Raw genomic sequence first — 23,720 nt, 5'->3', positions numbered from 1 at the left:
TGGCTTTTGCTCACATCTATGCCCTCAGGATCTCACCTTCCCCTGAAAAAGTCTTCTCTAGATATTTTTTTCTAAATAGTGTTTTTGTGTGTGTACCAGCTGACACTTAACACATTTGTACCCTAATTCCATTTGTTCCGTTTCGATAACAATGGGAGGCGTCAGAGGTGCATTGCTGTAATGAGCGGAACGTGGATTTTAGAATCTGAACCACCTGGGCTTGCACCATGGCTCCTCTTCTTACTCTGTGGTCTCAGACAAGTCCCTTTGCCTCTCCAAGTCTCAGTTTCTTCACCTGTAAAATGGGGGACTCATTACCATAAAATCTTCTATTACTAGTACTCTATTTAGTACCAAGTGGGCACCCAGAACTACATGCTGGATGCCTCCTTCTCACACCTGTTTCTCGACCCTTCCAATTGCCATTCTACAGCCCCTAGCTTTAGGAGTTGCTGGCTAATTGACTGTGAAAATGCTTGTTCTGTCAGTTTTTTTACTACATAAATTTGAAATCCTGCTTCCAAGTGAAAGATCCTAAAGAGGACCCTCTAGCTAGTGTCAACTGCAAAACAGATGTCTGGGGCCGGGAGTGGGGGCAGGTGGGCCACAAGCTCAGAGACTTCTTGGGCAATGTTTACATTCACGGTGCCAGGACGTCATCAGTCCCCTGGTGTCTCCTGGTTATTCTTCCTTGTTCACAGTTATTTTTTCTTCTTAAGAAATAAGAAAATCAAATAAATTATAAGTTTTTGGTTTCCATTAGGACCATGCCTGACTTGTAGTAAACTTGTACTTTTCCCAGCTGGGGGAATAGGCATTATTTTGAAATAATTAAGCATGTTTATGATAAAATTATAATAAATGAACACAGCTATTCCTATATTATTTTGAAATATCTACAATCTGTTTGGTGCTGAAAACCCTAAACACCACCAGGTACTGCAGGTTAAGTAAGAGGTCTCATATTTATTGCTCTCTTCATTGAGTTTTGACTCTAATAGTTTTCTATTTGCCAAATTTTGAAAAGAAAATCAGCATCCATCCTGACCCCTTCAATTCCCAGCCATGGAATAAACTGTCGCATTTGGGCTCCCAACTCTTAGGACCTTAGAAGAAGGCAGGCTCCCTCTGACAGTACAGTGTGGAGATATTGGCAAAGAAATACAGTCATGTGTCGTTTAATGACAGGGATATGTTCTGAGAAATGCATTGTTAGGTGATTTCATCGTTGTACGAACATCATAGAGTGTATTTATACAAACCGAGATGGTACAGCCTACTGCACACCTAGACTCTATGGTACTAATCTTATGGGAACACCATCAGATAAGTGGTTCATCGTTGATGGAAATGTTGTTATGTGGTGCATGACTTTGTAATCTAAACAAACGTTATTTTGGAGTCTTGATAAGGTGGGATAGATTCAGGGAGTCACAACTGTCCTTCTTAAGCCCCTCTGGGTGTAAGGGGCATGGGCAGGCAAGTCATCCTTGTGCAACCTGGCTGTGCAAAGGGAACAGCCAGAAGCACTCTGGGTGGAGTCAAGTACAGAGTAATGGGCAAAATCTTAGAAAAATTGGACTAATACTCGAGTCATGGTGTTTTAACTCCATGTGAAAGAGAAGGTGTGTTCTGTCCACTTGGGCTGACAGAAGCTGGGCTGGCTGGATAAGTAACCTTGTGGGAGCAGGCATGCTGTTTGGTGAAGCCAAGGAGCATTCAACAGATGCCTCTGGGACAAGAGGGTCTAGACTCTGTGGTGGAAATGAGGCTGAAATTTGACCTCTTGATCTGCTTCAAGGCTGGTCCAGGGATCTTTGTTGTAAGCCCAGTTCATCAGAGATTTTTGAGGACTACATTGTTGTTCCTTGACTAAAGCACCAGGTAATACCTAAGTCATCAGAGTATACCAGACATGCTATTCTCCCCTTGCCAGACTGGGACGGGCCATGGATTTGACCTACTTGCCACAAGTCCTTCAACTTTCCAGATTCCAAACAGAGTTGGCCCACCTTGGTCTAACTCCAGAGCATTCTGATTTGTGCTCCCTCTTGGCACTCAGGCCTGGAGAAACCTGTTATGCCCTAACACCCTGTGAGGAAGGTGAGAGCTTTGCTTCATCTCCACATTCTCTGCCTTTTGCCAGAGGTATCTGCTATGGTCTGAATACATGAGTTCCCACAAATTTATGTTGAAATCCTAACCCCCAAGGCAATGGTGTTAGGAGGTGGAGCCTTTGGGAGATGATTAGGACAGGAAGGTGGAGCCCTCATGAATGGGATTATAACAGAAACCCCAGAGAGTTAGCTTGCCCCTTCTGCCACATGAGGACACAGTAAGAAGATGGCCGTCTATGAAGAAGCAGGCTCTCACCAGACACCGAATCTGCCAGGACCTTGATCTTGGACTTCCCCGCCTCCAGAACTGTAAGAAATAAATTTCTGTTGTTTCTAAGCTATCCAGTTTATGGTATTTTGTTATGGCAGCCCAAACAGACTAAGACACAGTATCCTTCCCTCTGGACATGACACAGAATTACATGCTTTCCAGTTTCCTGCCATAGAAATCATCTTGAACTCTTTGCTGTTCAATCTTCAAAAACCTGGTTGTGAGGAAGCATATTTATGAAAGATTGCTGGAAAGAGATGGATACCACCCATTTGTCTCCATCTTCTAAATCTCACCACTGGATCCACTCATTCCATGACCATGAATTTGGGGGTGGGGGCTCCCCTCCATCTTCTTGCTCTCACTTCTAATTGTCCTGAATGTACTCTGATGTCATGCCATTGATTTGCATTAAGGGACATGACAAGAGATGGTCACTGTAAATTCATTGTCATCGTCATCCTCTGTATTATAGTGTGTTGTCAGGACTTCATCCTCCACAGCACAGTATTCTTTTCTCTCAGGTCTCAGCATCTGGGAAACTATGTTTCTCCTGAGCAACTAGTTTGCTTTTAATCCTAGGGCTTGGTTTGGTGAACATAATGATTGTTTTCTTCTTTGCTTTGGCCACTAGGAATCATAGAATCAAATTTGCCTCTCCTCTCTAAAATTATATGGTATATATTACTATGTGTTGATCTTACACTTAGATTATTACTTTCCTGACTTTATTTTCCCTTCACCCTGGTTTCAATGAATTATTATTGTTATTTTTGTGTGTGTGTGAGGAAGATCAGCCCTGAGCTAACATCTGCCAATCCTCCTCTTTTTGCTGAGGAAAACTGGCCCTGGGCTAACACCAATGCCCATCTTCCTCCACTTTATATGGGACACCGCCACAGCATGGCTCGACAAGTGGTGTTTCGGTGCACGCCTGGGATCCGAACCGGTGAACCCCGGGCCGCCGCAGCAGAGTGCGCTGACTTAACCGCTTGCGCCACCGGGCCGGCCCCTCAATGAATTATTTTAATATTCTTTTAGGCTCCTTCAAATGCTTTGTGAAATGAGAGGGTATAAACAAATAAGTTAATAGATAAATAAATAGCAGAACTATAAAATGGGGATTAGAAATGTTCTCTGTTCCTTCCCAGACTAAAGCAACTCACAGTACTCATCAGAAAAATCAAATGTATTAGTTTGCTAGGGCTACTATAACAAAATGGGACAGACTGCATGACAAACTACAGAAATTTACTCTCTCACAGTTTTGGAGGCTAAAAATCTAAGACCCAGATGTCAGCAGTTTTGATTTCTTTTGAAGCCTCTCTCCTTGGCTTGCAGATGGCCACCTTCTTGCTGTGTCCTCTTCACATGGTCTTTTCTCTATGTGCGTGCATCCCTCGTGTCTCTCCGTGTGTCCAAGTTTCCTCTTCTCATAAAGATACCAGTCATTTTGGATTAGGGCCATCCTAAAAGCCTCATTTTAATTTAATCACCTCTTATAAGGTCTTGTCTCCAAATACAGTCACATTTTTTTTTTTTTTTTTTTTTTTTTTGTGAGATCAGCCCTGAGCTAACATCCGCCAATCCTCCTCTTTTTTTTTTTTTTTTTTTTTTTTTTTTTGCTGAGGAAGACGGCCCTGGGCTAACATCAGTGCCCATCTTCCTCCACTTTATATGGGACGCCGCCACAGCATGGCTTACCAAGCAGTACTTCGGTGCGCGCCCGGGATCCGAACCAGCGAACCCCGGGCCGCCGCAGCGGAGCGCGCGCACTTAACCGCTTGCGCCACCGGGCCGGCCCCCACAGTCACATTCTGAAGTGTATTGTGGGTTAGGGCTTCAACATATGAATTTGGGTGGTACGATTCAGCCCACAACTTCAGGTGTTTTCTTTATCTGAGATGCGATTACTTTCTTATGGCCTTTTTCTCCCCTCGTCCTGAGAGGCAGGTACAAGTCTCTGAAAGGCATTTGCATGTATCACGATGGTACGTAAAATATCTCCCAAAGGACCTCTAACTGGGGAACAGAGATGGCTGAAGGAATGTCCTGAGCTGTGGTTTGCCACCCTTTTTGCTTTGTGTCACCTGTGCCAGACAGCAGGACAAGCCTGACACACTCCCTTTGGGAATGTTTGTCCACTCCTGTGCCTAGCTCTGGGTTCTAGGTGGTGTGCATTTCCCCACCTGCCACGGCACCTCAGCCAGGGTCTCAGGAACTGCTGGTCCAGGGCACGCAGTGAATTCCTGAAAAATCCTTCTCAGCGTACTGAGTGCTCCCGACATTCATTTGGTGTCGTCCAGAGTCTCTCGGTATCACAAACCTCAGGACTGCTGACCCCACCGTCAAGGTTCAGCACAGTGTGGAGAGGCAGAGGGAGGGCATGCCATGTGTGCCCTGCCTGTCATCCCAGACAGGGTGAGAACTCAGGTTTCTCAATAGATTTTCTGCGAGTCGAATTGTCCAGATTCTTGATTTTAGCAGTTAAAGAGTGGGCCTTTGCTTGAAGCACACAACTACTGAGAGGGTTTTCCTGGGATGCCTGGAGAAAGCCAACTCATCACCCAGGGCTCTCTGCAGACAAGTCACACCAGACACAGGAGTAGATCTTCTAAGAGTCTGCCCAACTCTATAAGATCAGAGAACTGCTCACCAGAGAAGCCAAGATCTTCTCCATCTGTCTTCTTATCCTGCACCTCTTATTTAGAGATCAAGAATAGCTTTCCAGTTTACATCTAGTTCCAAGAAATATGGACCAAACCCTCAATAAGCAAGTGTTAGTTCTTGTTGCCATCAGTGGCATTTACTGAGCCCCTGCTGTTTGCAGAGAATGATAGAGTGAAGAGAGAAATAGCAGACACAATCTTTGCCTTTGAGAGACTGAAAATCTACTTCATTTAAAAATTTATTTATTCTCTAACTCTTTGTCAAAAGGATTTGAAAATTGAGTTAGCAGCTGACACATATGAATAGCATGTTTTGCTGATCAGAGCTTCCCTCTAACACTTGAGAGAAGTTTACGTAATCTATTTTTACATCAAATGCAATATACAATAAGGCTAGTAAAATAATATAAATAGAAAATGAAGATCAGAGAGAAACTGAGGAAGTCACTGTTTGACCATAGTTGCTGTGACTGAGCGTACAGTTTGGCTCTGAGCTTCCAGGAGGCCAAGTCAAAAAAGGGAAGTGTGATACAGTTCCTAGTTCTCATTATCAGGATTTGAATGTGCTACCTGTTCCTCAGGAAGACAGAGCTTCTCATGTGGTGTTTTACGTAGAGCATATTGAGTGAAGTCACATCCTCAACAATCCTTCTGCGGGAGATGCAGATGTGAATTTCATAAAGGTGGCTTCTTTGGTGATGGAAAGCTGTCCTATGATGAACTAAATCACGTATAGTCTTCTAAGGGTCTAAACTCTCTTCAAAAGTAAAACTTAGAGTATTTTCTAGGGAATTTACAATCTGTTGATTTTAATTAGAATTAAATGTTTGCTTCTCACTTTTTTAAATTAAAAATATGTGACCCTTGACAAAGGGGTAAGAGCAAAACTAAAGGCAGATTTTGATTTAAATTCTATGAGGAATAAATGACAGGGACACCCTTGGCTGATTTGATGAGTATGTTTCCCTACTGCTATGCATTAATTAACTAACAGTGTTTTGACTTTCTATTTTTATGGTCAACTCCTAATCAATGAGTGTTGAAGTACAATCACCATTATAGACGTTCTAAGAAAAGCAGGACGCAAAATAACATCCGTTATCCATTATTGATTAGTAACTCAATGTGGAGCCTCATCAGCCTTCAGTGAGGGGTTCTGCTGGGTTGGTTTGCCCATGTTCAGGCAGTAGAATCTTATCCATAATGGCCAGGAAGGCCTTAATATAATAAAACCTGGAGGGGTTTCTTAAATCAGAACTGTCTAAAAACATCTCAAGGATTTGTTGAGTGTGATCAACTTTACCCTCTGGCATGTGAACAATTTATGAGTACAGAATATAAAAACAAATTCTGATGGCTGAATGTACAGGGGCAAAGGACGAGAGGGAGTGAGCACAATAAATTTCCACTTCCTTCTCTAAGAATTGGGGATTATCGTTTTACAGTATGACTTGTCCAGTCTCGTCTAGATTTCTCTCCTCCTTGTATGGCACACATTTTGCTGGTAGTCTTCTGCATGTTCTGAACTGGGATGCTCTGTTCTTTGTATGAGGGCCCTTTTATAATTTGCAAAAGTTATTTATATTTGCATCTGAGGATTCTCAATATTCAATATAAGTGCAATGACTATTGGCTGGTTTTTGTAAGTAATGTACCCTCTAATGCACTCTGTGAAATGCTAGGTGCTAGTTACTTCCCCTGAATGCTTTCTGCTGTTTGTTTGGCCAGTAGCTCTCTCTAATATCAGATTTCTTGTTCTCTGTGTGAATATTCTGCCTGCCATGGTATGGGAAAAAACATATTAAAACTCATTGTTATACATTCTTTCCCAATTGAGTCTTTGGGAGAACCCAAGCAACACAAGTTAGGCTCTGAAGTTACTTGGGTTACTTATTAAAAAAGTCATTGGCATAAAAAGAGTCATTTCCTAGTTAAGATCCAGGCTAAAATGGATCTCCCACTATCAGAAGCATGGACGCCATGACACTTTCTGTGAGACACCGTAGAACTACCTCCTTTCCCCCTGCCTGCATTAGCCCAAGAAGGTGTTCTCATTAAACACAACTCCCAGACAATGAGGTGTCACTACCCCCAAAATCACACCAAGATTCTTCATAGACTAGGATGTTTGGGCGCAAGCCAAATGCTTTCTAATTTTTGTGTGTGTGACGCTCTTATCTGCCTAAAGGGAAGAGCAGAATGAGTGGTGAGTAAATTAAGAGAGGAGTCTTTTGTCAGACAGCCTGAAGAGCATTATAAAGAAAACTCCCCTCATGTTCAGAAATGTGAGGGTGAAACATTGTATTTTGAAAGGCAGATGTGATTATATGATTTCCTTATTGCATCTTGTCCATAGAAAAAAGATACTGAGATGATTTAGACAGGATTCTTTGTCTGGTTCTTTGCTGATTCCTCAGCACAAAGATTAGGTTACTCAATAAATAACAAATGGATGAGAGAGAGGGTGAATGAATGAAATATGAGGGCATTAAAAAATGGGTTTCTTTCTCACTGCATTCTCTGAGTCTCCAAAAGGTTGCTCACTAATCTATAGTAATCTCCTAGGTGGATTGTGATTAGGCTTAAGGAAAATGGGCTTTAGGGGCGGTTTTCAGAAACCCATAGGTTTGTTTTCTCCAGATAACGTGTAGGGCCGCAGTGAGAAGCAGGGTTTTCATGTGATACTTGATAACGAGGTGTTTATGGAAGACAGTGGGGCCTTAAAGACAAGTTCTCAGGACTAGGTGGGGAGACATTTTGTAGACAACATCACTGATGAATGATTTAGCTATTACCTTCTAAAGATTTTATGTTTTTTAAATCTCTTGCATCTCAGATTTTTTTATTTTTTACTTTTACTTAGTACCTGACAAATATTCTTTCAAACTTAAAAGTGAAAAGCAATGTCAGAGGCTCTGGAATTTGCACCTTTTGAGTGTCAGCTGCAGTGGGATGTGTTTCTTGACTGCTTCTGAACATCAATAGAAGAAAGTACAGTGTGTATCTGTGCAGAAAAATGACAAATACAGGAAAAGACAGCAGTTATATAACAACATAATGTGGCATCTCAAGCAGTTTGCATCATCCAAACTGTGCTCTAAAATGATGTTTCATTTTTTTTTTTAAGCTGCCTGTTATCAATACCCTTGATGGAATGGCTGTAAATATGCAGTGTAGTTATTTGCTTCTAGCTCCACAGCATGAGCATCACAGAGCTTCTTCCTAAGCCATGTTTGGCAGGAAGGAAATATCCACTGGGCCTGTTAACTATTTTTCCCCCTCCCATAAACTCCACTGTGGATCAGTAGGGTTCCTTTGTTTACGTGCGTCCAGAACTGTATCAGCCTTGGGAAGTTGGAAGCCTGGAACTTCTAAATCACCTCTGTGATTTACCAGCTCTGTAGCTTTGAGCAAATTGCCTAAACTTCCTGAGCCTCTCTTTCCTGCTCCATAAAGGGAAGCAGGAAAAGATACTGGGGAAGATAAAGGGAAAGATGCTGTTGCCTAGTCTCATTTGTTTATTATAAACCTCGAATTAAATGCAATAAAGCATACAGAAGCACACTGTTGTACTCCCTGGTGTTGGCTGAATATTGATGAGTGAATAATGTTTAGGAAAATGCATGATTATCCAAGAGCAGAAGTATTAAAAAATGTGCTAGGGCAGCAAATGTTTGCCACTGGGAGGGACACTCTAGACCAGCACTGCATGGGATATCATTGGAGGGTATAGTTCTTGCAAACATTTGGTGTGTGCACATCAGTAAGGTCTAGTGATAAACGTCCTAGAGAAGATAATGATTTAGCAAAAGTTGTAAACTACTGGCTATTGTTTTAGACATCTACTGGCTAATTCAGTGGAAGCCCACAAAGGCTAGAGATGTTTTGAACTTATTTTTTATTTTAAAGAACTGGTTGGCTTAACTTATCTTGGGAAAGTATTAGAACCTGTCATAATTCCAGGTAGAGAAAAGCTCAGAAATTAACCAGATCACAGTCACCTAAGAAGTTATGTTTTGCCCATAAAATTTTAATCACCTGAGAGAAGGCACCTAAAGCCAAAACGGGGAGGGGGGACTTGGATGAGGATGTGTGATTGCCCTGAGATGTTAGGAGCATGGTTCTTGGAGTCAGGGAAACCTAGGTACAAACTCTGACTCTTTGTCACTGAACAACAATATGATCTTGAACAAGTTGCGTTACCTCTTTGAGATTTAGTTTTACCATCTGTAAAATGTGGATGACAATGCCTGTTTCCCAGGATTGAAATAATTAAATAACATGTGTTGATTAGCACAGTGCCAGGAACGTGGGAGAAGCCTGTGAACTGTAGTCACTTTTATTCCCCTTGCCCCCAATGGCGTCCTCCTTCTCGTATCAGAATCACTACCTGCCACACTGATGACTGTGTCCAGCTGCTGTTTTTCTCCTACATGAGGACCAGAACAGGCTGACTGGGAATGCACAGGGCCCAAGTTGTGAAAATTATAACAGTTCTCCTGCCTTAGAGATGGTGTAGCATACGCCTTCCTTGCCCATTGACCCTTACATTTAGGCTGGGGACAAGCAGTGCAGCTGTGAGCCCATTTTACAGACGAAGGGAACATCCTCTAAGCTTCAACCTGTGTTACAGAACAGACCTAGCATCCACGTCTCCTGAGTACCAGTCTCGGCAGTGTGGGGTCCGGGGTGGATGTGGGCTCCAGAGATCCTCCCTCTGAGGAATCTGCTCATAGCCTGATGCTGTTTCTTCAGAAGATGCTGAATGTCTGTTGAATGAACGTTCAGCCAACTCAGCCTCATAAGTAGCTTCTAGATCTGTCACAAGCATCACAAACTCAAGTTGATCCCTGCTAATCTAGAATAGGGTGAGGGTGATTCAGCCAATAGTCTCAGAACCCCGTGGCACCCAGAGTGCCTGTTTCAGATGGCTTAAATAGGAAGGAGAAAAGCTGGAGGCAAGGGAAGTAGACAGGAGACAAGACATAGGAAGTTTTTACAGTCCTCACTGTGTTCTAGACAAAACAGCACATCTGAAAATTTTTATATTTCTGTGTTTCCATGTATGTAATCTTGCTGTTTTAAACCAGCACAAACAAAAGGATCTTAGGAATTTGCATGACCAGGACTGTAGAACACTTGGTTGCTTTTCTCCTACAAAGACAGTAGCTCTTTAGTGCAAAGCCTGGGTGGTAGTTTTGCCCCCTGGATTAACCTCTGAACCAAGCAGCCTTTCAACACTGCTTTTCCAAAAAAGAAACGAATTGGCAGGTCTTTTTCACTCATTTAAAAGGTTTTCAAATCAAGATACATTTACTTTTTAGGCCACTTTACAAGGAAATAACTGTCAGCTGCCAACTTAACAAGGCTGGCATTTATTCTTGTAATGACGTATAATTTTCACCTAACTGTACCTGGGATTCTCGTTGTGAATCTCCAGATTCATCTCCAGAAATCTGTCTCATTGCTTTCTTCCAATTTCTCCATCCAAGAAAGCATATGTGTGTGTGTGTGTGTGTGTGTGTGTGTGTGTGTGTGTTGCATTATGGAAGTCAAAGTGTAGAATCCTGTAACCACCATCTCACATCACCTCACATCCTATTGATCCTATTTACTGTTAGAGCATGGATAGCGGTAGATGGATGTGGAAGCTCATGGAACACCCATCGAGAGATATAGGTTCTCTTGTGCTCATCTTTCATGTTCCAAATAAGGACCAGGTAGTTTAACCCACAGCTGACTTAATGTCAAATTGCACAACAAATTTTATAAGAAAATCTTCTGTGCTTAGAGAATGTTATGTCTTGGAAAGGAATCCTGCCTAGCCTTTCTTAACATGTCTATCAGTCAGGGTCCTGTTAGGAGAAAGAAACCACACCAATTATTTAATGGAGAGAATTCAATATAGAATTGTTAAGCAGTTATTAGGGAAGCAGGGAGAGTAAAAGGAAGAGTTTGGGACTAGAAAACTTAGAGGCTTGGAGGAGGGGCCCAGAGAGCAGACTCAGACCTTCAGGGAGGGGCCCCTGCTTGGCTCTGCTGCTGGCTCTGAGCTTGGAGGAGGGGCTTCGTGGGGTCGTCCTCAGATTTCGGAGGAAAGGCTGCCTGCCTCTGGTGTCTCTGAGGGGAAACGATGGAGCTGGGTCTGCAAATGTTGGAGAAACTGCAAACTGGATTCAGCTATTGCTGGCTGGAAGACATGTTGACATGACATTCACTGGAACTGAAGGTCAAGTCCCTTTTTTCTCCTCCTGCCTTCCTGTCTCCCGCTAGCACCCCCAATTGATAGAACCTAATAGGGAGCAGTGGGCAAAGCTAAAATATGGTCAGCAGAGTCTTGGACCCAGCATCACAAGGTCGAGAACAGAAGAATGGGTTTGGAGCTTAGTAACTGGCGCAAGTTGCCAGCCGGCCCCACCTCAAAGGCATTCTCGAACCATGGTATGTGCTTTGTGCTTCTCCATGAAACTTGAGCAATTCCTTTAGCATCTTTGGTGGAAAAGAGCCTTAACATTCAGTTGTCCTGGGACAGGCCTCTCTCAGCTTCCCTGTTTGTATGTCTTTTGACATCAGTACAGATGCATAAAGATTCTTATGGCTGTCTTTGTGTGTATATGTAAAAATAACTCAAAAAGCTGTTTGTTTTCTTTCGTACACCAGGTAGACAGTTTTGTGGTTATTATAAACATATGGTTGAAATAGCCTAATTTCTTGAAAAAGGAAAGGAACATTAATCCTCTCTGATTTTCTACTCAAATAGAACTTTTTAATGCAAATGAAAGCGTGACTCAAGCATAAAAACAACCTAATTGCTAATCATTATATTTTTTAATGGTCCCTAATTAGAGCAAATTTAAAGTGAATACAAGCATATTATAAACTTTTCTCATGGATCTTTAATTTGTATCTATCACTTATAAAGCTAGTTCTGTACATCCCCCCAGGCGTTAGAGAAACACACCACTCACTCACATTGAACCCATTTGTTAAATGCAAACACCTTTCTTGGGTGTAGACACAGACGAGGCATTCAACAGCTTCATCAGGGGACAAAGTTCTTAAGACCTGCGCTATTCCGAGTCTTGTCCTTTTGATTATGTTTTGAAAAGAAGAACAAGCATTAACTAGTTTTCCTAAGGCTCCAAGCCTGAGCTCTTGCCGGTATTTTGAGCTTGTGTCTGTGTGTTTACTGGTATCTCCCTGTCTCTCTATCCTTAGGCAGTAGCTGAGAGAGGGAAAATCGAGGTATGCCAGCATCAAACACTGTCTGGCTTGGATCAGAGAGGGGAAAAATGTTCCTTTCAACTTCAGCTTGTGAATTTTTAAAGTTAGCGTTTGCACTTCCCTTGATTTGCAAGGACTGATGGCAGAGAAATCATCACACGGCAAGAATTAGATGTGAAAAAGTCCTGTTTCCTAAACATATATTAACGATTCTAGCTTTGCTGGAATGTAACACTTCAGAAAACATTTCAGTGGAAAATGGGGAGTTTGTAGAAGAGGTTTAATCCCAAAGGAAGTTGAGATGCTATAAAGCCTGCGGTGAAACTACTTGAAGGCTGGGCCTTCAGGCAATAACTCCTGTTTTGTTCTTCACATCCGATATAGAAAATACTGGAGTGAGGCCTCAATCCCGCCAGCTGCAGGTTGTGGGTCCGCTCAGGCCTGAACCTCAGGCAGGCAATGGCCACTTAAACCTGGGACAGTGTCGGCAGCACCAGATGTTACGTGAATCAAGGAAATGTTGGAGGACCCTGTGTGACAGAAGTTATTACAAAATTTTGGAGATGAAGCAAATAGAACATGATCTGATTTCAAGATAAGAGTTCCTGCAAGAGTGGGAAAAATAAGCATAGGTGGAAAGTTGTGTGTGTTTGGTCCTGATGCTGGTGTGGGGAAGCAGTCATGACAGACTGGGCCCACTCATTGCTTTCATCACCTTGTAACTTTTGCAGGAGGCATTCTTGGCTCTCAAGAGCAATGCTCATAGCCCTCCCCCCTGATTAGTAATGCTCCTGCCTGTTGTTTCTGGCAATGGGCTTTGTCAACTGAGTCCTGTTCCTCAAAGCGTGGCCCCAGACCAGCACAGCATCACTTGGAAACCCATTAGAAATGCAGAATCTCAGGCCCCAACTCAGACCTCCTGAATCAGAGTCTGCATTCAGGGGAGTCCTGTGCCCAGGAAGATTAGACACACATCCAGTGTCCTCTCCAGTCTGTCTGACTCACCCTACACTGCAGATTCCCATATGTTCCCACAACACTCTGCTTCCAACTTTTTTTCCAGCTTTATTAAGATAGATTTGACGTATAACACTGTGTAAATTGAAGGTGTACAACGTGATGATTTGATATACGTATATTTTGTGAAATGATTACTACAATAAGGGTGGCTAACACATCCATCCCCTCAAATAGTTACCATAAAAATATGGAACGCTTCACAAATTTGCATGTTATTCTCGAGCAGGGGCATGCTAATCTTCTCTGTATTGTTCCACATTTACTATGTGTGCTGCCCTTTTAAGCCCATTTCTGGCTTTCTTCCAGTTCTCTAGGTGCCACATGAACTCTTCACTGGCCTTCACTCTAATTTTCATTCCGTCTCTTCTTCCATTAGATAAAATAATAAGGTAGGCAGGAAGGAAGGCAAGGAGGAAGAGAGGAAGGAGAGCAGGAAGAAAAGAAGAAAGGAAAGACAGTGAGAAGGAAGAAAAAGTGGGCAGGGAGGTGAGGAAGGAGGGAGGGAGGCCTCAGTCGCAGCTCTGCCGCAGTACTGTTGGCCTTCGTGAGCTCTATTTCACACACACGCAAATATAGCCATTCACTATTTCCATTTTCAAATCAAGCAGCTACTTTCAGACAGTGTTGAAGAGAGTGTTAATTGGTGTGATAATTTGGAGGGCAATTTGGCAATGTCTATTCAAATTTTTTAAATGAACATTCTCTTTGATCCAACAATTTCAGAATTTATCCTGCAGAAATACTTGCATAAATGCACAAAAATGTATGTCAAAGGTACCTATTGCAGGACTGTTTTAATAACAAAAAACTATAAATAGCCTAAGAGTATCAGTAAGAATTGTTTTGAAAAATCAACATGTATCTCTGCTGTGGAATACTAGCCTGGCATTAAAAAGAATTGAGGAAGATCTGTGTGTGTTTATGTGATGAGCTCTCTAGATTGTATTGTTAACTGAGAAAAGGAAGGGGTAGAAGAGGCATGACATGATTCCCTCTGTGTGTTACTTTTTAGTGTGTGTGTACATGTGTGTATTTACAAAACATAGTTAACTTACTATATTTACATCCAATGGAATATTTTACAGCCGTTACAAACACTATTTTGGCAGAATTTTGAATAACTTGGGACATTTTTGTGATGTAATGCTAAGTTAAAAAACAAAAAGGAGGTCGTTAATGTCACGGTTTTTCTCCCCCGTCTTTCTTGAGCATTTTCCAATGTTATTAAATTTTCCAAAAAAAATCATTAATTTCTCTATAATATAATATCCTACTCTTGGGCTTTCAGTTTTTTTAACTCATGTATAATGTTGACATAAATATTTTTTTACCTAATGTTGTTTTCAAATTTCAGACTTTTTCCTAAGATAAATGTCTTGTAATTACTTGTTCATTGGATGTGAACTTTTGTTATAATTACTGGTTCAAAGGATGTGACCTTTGATTTTTTTTTTTCCTGAAGAAGATTAGCCCTGAGCTAACATCTGTTGCCAATCTTCCTTGTTTTTTTGCTTGAGGAAGATTAGCCCTGAGCTAACATCTGTACCAGTCTTCCTCTACTTTATATGTGGGTTGCTGCCACAGCATGGCTGACAAGTGGTGTATGTCCCCACCTGGGATCCAAACCTGCGAACCAGGGCCACTGAAGCGGAATGTGTGGAACTTAACCACTATGCCACCGGCTTGGGCCTGTGACGCTGGATATTTGTTGGCGAACTGGTTTCCATAACCCACAAAGATTTTTAAGGTAATATCTTCCATTTTTGTTAATGTGATTGGTTATTAAAAATCATTTATTCAAAAAATTTTAAATTTTGAGATAAAACAGTTGTTAATGCCTACTGTGCAGCAAGCTCCCTAAAGGCACTAGGCACACCATTACAAATAAGACATGCTTCCTAACTTGCTACGCAAAGTGTGATCCTGGCTGGCACACGTAAACACACAATTACACTGTGAGCGGGCATAGAATTATGCCCAGAGTGCCTTGGAACACAACTTGCCTACAGTATAGTTGTGATAAGTAACCAAGAAAGGGGCTAGATTCTTTTTTGTTTTTGAGGAAGATCAGCCCTGAGCTAACATCCATGCCAATCCTCCTCTTTCTTTTTTGCTGAGGAAGACTGGCTCTGAGCTAACATCTATTGCCAATCCTCCCCCTTTCTTTTCCCCCTTTTTCTCCCCAAAGCCCCAGTAGATAGTTGTATGTCATAGTTGCACATCCTTCTAGTTGCTGTATGTGGGACGCAGCCTCAGCACGGCCAGACAAGCGGTGTGTCGGTGCGCGCTCAGGATCCGAACCCGGGACACCAGCAGCGGAGCACACGCACTCAACCGCTACGCCCGCCACCCAGCCGGCCCAACGGGCTAGACTCTTATACTTCACTTTGACTTCCTCTCCCACATTCCAGCTAAAGAGTGGTGTTAACTTGGTGATGGGGAAATATCTTCCCTTCTTACTCCTATCAGAGTTCAGGTATTAACTGCCCTACTGTAAGGAGGAAGTAGAAAAGAAACTCATGCTCGTTTGTGTGTTGAGGTCTGGTGCCATTTACATGTTTCGCAGATTCAGAAGGTGATAAGCTTCCTTCAAGGACACATCCATTCATCCTAAATCTATAACCAAACCTGACCTTCGAACACCTCATTTCTCCATGGCTGCTTAGTATAGAAAGACAGTTATCTAGCCTTCAAAGCATTTGCCCAACTTCCAAAAAAATCTTCAAGGAGAAAAAAAAGCCAGCCTCCACAAAGAGCACTTTTGACTCTCTTAATATTTCTTAGGTCAAGAAATTCTAAATTGAAGCATTCTAATTAGGTTGACTAAATGAAATTGCCAGTATTTGACTTTTTTTAACCTTTAAAAGTGGTAATTTCAGGGGCTGGCCTGGTGGCGCAAGCAGTTAAGTGCACGCGCTCTGTTGAGGCGGCCCGGGGTTCGCCGGTTCGGATCCCTGGCGCGCACCGATGCACCGCAGTGGCAGGCCGTGCTGTGGCGGCGTCCCATATAGAGTGGAGGAAGATGGGCACGGATGTTAGCCCGGGGCCAGTCTTCCTCAGCAAAAAGAGGAGGATTGGCAGATGTTAGCTCAGGGCCGGTCTTCCTCACAAAAAAAAAAAAAAAAAGTAATTTCATATGCTTCAACTAAAACCTGCAATTGAATTTTCCCTGTTTCTTCCCAAGTATATCCCAAAACTACCCATGTGTTAGACCTAATTGAAACTTTATTTCACACCAAATGATATCTGTCCTAGATACAAAGAAAACAAGAGAAAAATCATTAACGCGGGTTTATGCTTTGTTGTCACTTCGCAGTCGGATCATCAGTAAGACAGAATTAGAATACAGTATTTCCTGAATTGAAGGGAAAGAGGTTTCCTGCTAATTTAAGCAAAGAGAATTTTAGCTGGTGCAGAATTAAGCGTCAGCAGAAAACATGGGCAAGCAGACCCCGCAGACTACCAAACAAACTTTAATTCTTAATCTCCAACCCCAACAAGGCTGGTATCCTCCTAAGACAAACATAATGCTCAGTGTGTTATGATTGCAGGATTATTATCAATGCAAGCCTGTGTACCAGGGATCCAGGGAGAAGGAGAGAGGAGAGAGGGAGAGAGGGAGGGAGAGAGGGAGAGAGGGAGAGCGAGTGAGCACTTCAGCCTGAAATTGATGGAGGTCCCTTTTCTATTACTCTTATCAGATTTATACTCATATTAAAAAAGTAAATTTAGTAATTCGGTAGAAGGTGCTGGTATGGGAAGTGATGCCTCAGAGCTTGGAAAGCTGGCCTGATTCCATAAAAGCATCAGAATAATGTGTCAAAAGCTAATTCATAGCTTTAAATGCTTTTTAGAGTCTTGCTATTCAAAGTGTAATCCACAACTCCAGCCAGTGTTTCTCAAACTCCAAAGTGCATACGAGTCACTTGGGGTCCTGTTAAATGCAGATTCTGATTTAGCAGGTCTGAGGTGGGGTCTGAGATTCTGTGTTTCTAACAAGTTCCCATGAGATGTGATGCTGAGGGCTGGGATCATGCTCTGAGTGGCGTGGGTTTAGTGGGGCATCCTTGTGATGGCCTTGGTTTGTCTCTTCTAAATTGACAGTCTGATCCTGCGGGTCACATAGAGTGCTGAAGTCAAAAGCCTTCGGCTCCCCTTTAATGCCCTTGCTCTCGCCTCATTAGAATCTTCCTACCTGTAAAATGGGGTTAACAAACCCATGTTGAGAGTCCACTGGAGGGCAGAATCTTAGACTTCCCAGGTAGGAGGAAACTTTGGAGATTTTCTGATCCAACCCTTTCGCCTCTGCCCTCCACCCATCTGTGGCTGAAAGCTTGTGCTTGAGACCCTGCCGACTGAGTTTGTAGTTCTCATCCCATCCCATCTGACCTGAGAAAGCTCTGCAGGATAAGGGCCTTTTACAGATATTTTCAAATAAGTGGAAGTAGCTAAAAAACCCATTGCTTAAAACCAATCCACAAACCTGACCTTAGTGAGGGATCTTCTCCTCTGGCTTCAGGACAGAAGACAATTAAGAAACCCAGCGTTTCCAGGTGAAAGGCTTTACGGGGTTCCCTCCTGTCCTGTCCTCTCCCCATAGCAGGTGCAAAAGCACAGCTCAGCCTTGATTGGTCCCCACCTGTCAAGAGCAGGTGTCAGCTTCAATTATTTTTTTGCAAATTTGTTTCAATCCTTTAATGCAATTCACCAGAGAATGAGATAGTGATTCCCCAATCTCAGCTGTTTTTCCTGAGGCCTGTACCACAGTGGCCTTCCTCGTCTCTGTCTCCTCCCTCCCTCCCTCTCTCTCGCTCTGGGATGCAAGTCACATTCCTGATAAGTGTGCTGTGATAAACCCATTTGTCGTCATCAAAGGAGAGGTGTAATAAAGGCAATGTGTGAACATGTTTGAGAGACGGAGTGATGAAACCCATCATTTTTTATTTATGGAGAAACATTTTAATTTGGACATACAATGATATAAATCAAATGTAACTATGCCTCAGGAGTTGGGACTAAAAGGGAGTGTTCTCATTTAATGAGTCTGCTCTCTTTTGTCCTTTATAATTGCTGTAGCACCATTTTATTTTTTTGGTGAGGAAGATCAGCTCTGAGCTAACATCTATGCCAATCCTCCTCTTTTTTGCTGAGGAAGACTGGCCCTGGGCTAACATCCATGCTCATCTTCCTCCACTTTATATGGGACGCCGCCACAGCATGGCCTGACAAGAGGTGCATCGGTGCGTGCACAGGATCCTAACCCAGGCCACCAGCAGCAGAGCGCGCGCACTCAACTGCTACGCCATGGGGCCAGCCCTGCTGTAGCACCATTTTTAAAGTCTAACAGGTCCTCTTGTCATTGAGGGCCTCTAGACAGTAAATTTCGTACCATGTATGGGTGACCGTATAATTTCTTGTCCAAACCAGGACACTTTTGGCAGTGGAATGGGGCACCATTGGTGATTATGCTCCTGTGTCAGGTGTGCACTGAGACTGTCTCAGGTTAACCAAGACACAGCCGTTATAATTATGGGCAGTTTGTAATATGGTACCCAGTGACAGTCTGGCATTGAGAGGTGAATCTGTTAAGAAAAATTGCACCAGACAATTAAACAGGCAAGGAAGACTTTAGTTAAGCCTATTGCAATAGGGGAGAGAGATTGAACTCAGCTCTAATTACAACAGGGGCAGCTGGGGATTTATAGCCAATGGACAGGGTGAGGGGGCTAGTGGATAGAAAATTACTAAGAGGGATTTGGTTAGATATCAAGGCTGGGAGGATTCTTGCTGAGCTGGGCACAGAGGCCAAAGACCACAGGCCAAGGATGAAGCCTAATTGAGAAGAGGACTCAGAGGAGCTTGGCTAAAGCTTGGGCAAGGAGAGAGTCCTTGTAGAATCTCACCAAATGAAGGTGGCTTTTTAAATTCACTCTTCTCCAAGGAAACCCATAGTTTCCCAATCATAAGAAATCATCTTTGCTCTGAGAAATTCTTCCAAATGTATTTATGTTCTCATTTCTTTTCCTTTGTGATTTCTTTTCATTTACCTTTATGAATCTAATTATTCTTGTTGTGTTTGATTAGGAAATCTGTTTTATCTTCTCATCTTTGCTTCTACTTCAGCAAAGCTGGGGTGAAGTTGACTTTTGAAAAATGAAAAATGTGGTTTGAATTGGTCAAAGGAAGCATAATTGTAATTCAGCTAGGAAAGACTTCATCTAGTGGTTCACGTTTCACAGTGCATTGTTTAGTAGGGCTTAGAGAACAGAAGGGATTTATTTATTTTGTATTTATTTCATGCATATGTCCATCACAGTGGAGGCCCAGCATAGGATCCACTCTCTGTAGCCCACTGCTCACACTGGGCGAGCCCCTTCCCCATTCTGGAATCGGTTTCCTTGTCTGTAAAATGAAGGCATTCGATTAGATGACCCTTATAGGGCTTTTTAAAAATTCCATAATTCTGACTTTTAAATCATTCTATCCCTCTCTTGATTGTATTTTCTTATTATAAAATATCCATCTTGAAGCCATTATAAAGGATCAAATATGAATGATATTAAATCAATCTGAAAATAATGACTTAATGTAGGACCTGTGTCTGAAAAGCTCGGTTTTCCATGTATGTTTATGTTTTGTAGTTTTATATATAATGAATCCAAGGAAACGTGTGCAAGAATGTTCACAGCAGCTTTATTAGTGAAAGTGAGCATGGGGTGGGGGAGGCGTAGAAACAACCTGAAATGTACTTCAGCAGGAGAATGAATACTTCAACAGGAGAAATAGTAATGGAATGGCACACAGTGAAAATCAATGAGCTACAGAATCAAAGGGGATAAATATCGACAATTTTGAGCAAAAAAGGCAAGAAAAAAACTTAGTATGATACCACTTACTTAAAGTGTAAAAACATAAAACAGTACTACTTGTTTCTGAGTGATACATACTTACACATATAGTAAAAGTATTTTTTAAATGCTTAGTGATGATAAAACACCAGATTCAGAGTGGTTACCTCTGGAGATTGGAGGGCGTTATGATTTGGGAGGGGAATTCATGGAGCTTCAGCTGTATTCGCTAATGCTGGATTCCTTAAACTGGGTCTTAGATGTATGAGTGTTCATTGCATTATACTTCACACTTTTTTGTATATCTTAAAATATTTATGACATTCTTGTAATAAAGTTGGGAGGAGACATTGCACAGATTTGTTTGTAAAGATTAGAAAAAGAGTCTTAGCAAGTCACTATAATTTTTTAGTAGCAAAGGCTAATGTGCATTTAAAATCTTCTTGCTACTTGCCCCATAATTCCAATACACCAAACAAAGAAAAAACTTCAGTGTACACATTGCCCAAAGAACTGCTGGTCAGATTCCAGTCTTGAGTTGCAACTACTTATGTATGTAATTAGTATTGTTATTTACTTATAATTTATGCTCTTTTGAGAAAACTTTATGAAAACATATATGGGTAGTGAAATATAAAATTGAGATTGGATACCAGATTGATACATGAACAGTTTACTCTCCAAATAAGCACCGACTCAGCTCTGAGCTTCCAGGTGGCCTGGATGTGAGGAGAAACCCTAGGAGTTACAGAAACCAGCTTGGTAGGAGAGTATTTTTATTGGCTCTATAATTTGGGGAAGAATTAATCACAAGGATCCTTACGTAAAGGAAACTGAAGCATTTTGAGTGGTGCTTCTGTTGATTGGCTCTGGACAGTGGCTCCTTGTTACTCATCTATTTCACACAGTACCCAGAGTGATCTGGTTATAACAGGGCTCAGCTCATGTCAACCCTCCAAAGGCTTACCCTTGCACCCAGGATCAAATCAGGACTCTTGACCTTGGCCTCCAAAGTCTCTGCCCCTACGTAACCATCTGCCCTCATCTCCTATTGATACCGAGCAATGGGCTCACTCTACTCGCTGCGATCTAAGCCAATTAATCACAATGAGTTAGGGATCGAGAAAGGAAGTTTTAATTCAATTAGCTGGCGTAATCAGGAAGATGGCAGACTAATATCTCAAAAAAAGCCATCTTCAAAGATTACAGAATCTTGAGGTAGTTATATAGGGAAAATAGGTGGTAAAGAGGGGGTTCAGAAATGTCAGCCTTCAGGCATGACAGACTCCAGGGTCTTTCATTGTTCTTTTCTTCTGTCAGTGATGTTGAATATCTCGTAGGTTTGTTTCCTGCATGTGGTCAGCCTGTTCCTTGGGAAAAACTCATAGAGCAAAGTTTTAATTTATCAAGCTATAGGGGAGTACATACATAAGTGGAAGCCTTAAATCAGGAGAGCAAGTGTGTTTTTTAGAGTACATGCCGAGCAGCAAGTAGTCACACAGAGGAGGGACTGGGGCCATTTAGCATAACAAGATGGCCTCACTTATGCTCACTTACACTATCATTCTTCTCTGAAATAGGCCCCAACCACGCCAGTCTTCTTTTCTTCCATACAGTGCTTATAGTGCCTGGGCATTTCCTCTTCCTTCAGTTGCAAATGCTCTTCTCCCAGATCCTGGCATGTGTGACTGTCTTTACCATTCAAGTCTCCATTCAAATGTCATCCCTACCCCCACCCCTTAGAGAGGCCTTCTTTAATTATATTAGCAGAAGTATCCTCCCTCCTCCAGTATCCTCCCTCCCTAGGCCCCAGGAAGAAGTGTGCACTGGGCCTGTACTGTAGAGGGCCCCACTTTGGTCATCCTCCAGCCGCATTCCTCCCCATTCTTGGAGAGTCCATGAGGCCAAGGGCCCTTGCATACCCAGAGCCTGTGTCTCCTCTTCTAGACCATGCCCTGGTTACCTAGGACCTGAAGGTCTTTGCCCAGATGGCTCCAAGCCCATTTCCAGAGTCGGTGGCCTCTGCCTCTGGTCCCTCCTCCCATAGTGGTCTGTGCTGCCATTTTGCACACCCCTAAACATGAGGGGGGCCACGGGGTGGCTATTTGCAAAAGGTATGGGTGGATCTTGGATACAGGGGCTGAGGTATCAAATGTATATGCAAAAGCCCCCTCACAGTGGGAGATGGAGCCAGGAGGGGAAGAGAAGGGGGCAGGACAACAGCTAGGGTTAAGGGTCCAGGGGCTGGCTCACCCATCTCTGCCATATTCCAACACAGAACTCTGAGGAGTCCAAGAATCCTGAATGCAAGCCTGGCCTTCCAGGTCTTTATAAAGTTAATTTGTCAAATTAAGAAGGTAGATCATATATTATTTAATAGTTTGTTATTGTGGGTCATAACTTTTAATCATTTAGACAAGCGTGGGTCTCCATCTGTGCTCTTGCCACATCCCCACACATGTTAGAGGCAGGTCTAGCTTCCTCTGCATTAGGGTCAGTCAAGAAGATGGGCAGCTGCTTCAAATGATAGGGCCTGGTGGTCAAAAACGGGGGGCCTGTACCAAAGCCCCTGGAAACATCTTTTCTGCCTCCACTCTTGTTAGGGGGTCCAAACTCTCTTCTAGGCAGCCCTGCTCTCTTTCTTCCATTTCCCTGTTTTAGTTTCTTTGTAGTATTGACAAAAATCTGAAATTACCTTATTTGTTTGTGTACTTGTTTAATATCTGTCAGCTTCCCACTAAAATATGAGTTCTGTGAGGTCAGGGGCTTATGGCTGGGTACCCAGCACTTGGCAGGTACTAAGGGCTCATTAACAATGTGATGACTGGACGACATAGGTGCCATTTTGTGCCAGGACCGTGCTGGATGCAAAGATGACTAAGAAAGGTCCTGTGTCCCTAAGGGCTCCACATTGAGTGCGGGAGCAGACCTGAAAACAAACAGAAGTCCTTTGCTTTCAGTTTTACATTCCTCAAGTGGTTAATTAATCTGGAAACAAAAATATATATGTAGCCGTTATTGGGGAACTCTACTGGGCAGAGAAATGGTTTGCAAGGCAAATCAGCTGCAAGGTAAGGGAGAGACCCTTTTCTGTGAGTTTTCCTAAAGGAATAGGGATGAGGGAGCTTGCGAACTTGATGACCCATCAGAACTGGTGGCAACTCAGTCTTTCTCCCTCTCTCTGAAGAGAAATTGCTTGTTGTTTTTCTAGGAGAGGGGAATGTGTTAAACATTTTCTGCTGTGAAGCTAAAATATTGTTTAGAACAGGAGGCTGAAATTCCCTCAGCTGCTGCTCTCTGCCGTATTTAACTCCCGCGGCAGACGGGGACATCTGTTGCACAGCTGTCGTGGCTGCTCACTCCCTCCAAGGCCTCATGCACGTGGGGCAGCTGGGGCTTCTGGCAGCTTTGGGTAGATCTCAGTTGCTCTCCAGATGGCCACGTGCACGCAAGTATGAAAGAAGACGGCAGGAACACAGTCCCTTCCACCAGAGAATTTTTTTAAAGTAAGGCTTGTTTTTCCCATTCAGAGAAATACAGGAGGTCATTTTCATCCAGAGATGACCATACA

The 23,720-nt window shown here is 42.7% G+C and overlaps 1 protein-coding gene and 1 non-coding gene across 2 annotated transcripts in view; one reads left to right on the top strand and one right to left on the bottom strand.

Annotated features, from left to right (window-relative positions):
• The window catches only part of NEK11 (NIMA related kinase 11), a 226,080-nt gene that overhangs the window by 191,690 nt on the left and 10,670 nt on the right, over positions 1-23,720 (top strand). The window lies entirely within an intron of this gene.
• Positions 13,483-13,588, bottom strand: LOC131421573 (U6 spliceosomal RNA). The gene has a single exon (XR_009223907.1). It is a non-coding gene; the product is annotated as a U6 spliceosomal RNA (small nuclear RNA).

The sequence above is a fragment of the Diceros bicornis genome, chromosome 2, assembly GCF_020826845.1.
Source record: "Diceros bicornis minor isolate mBicDic1 chromosome 2, mDicBic1.mat.cur, whole genome shotgun sequence".
Taxonomy (NCBI): Eukaryota; Metazoa; Chordata; class Mammalia; order Perissodactyla; family Rhinocerotidae; genus Diceros; species Diceros bicornis.
Note: the sequence above shows the minus strand (reverse complement) of the source record. Positions and strands in the feature narration are given on the sequence as shown.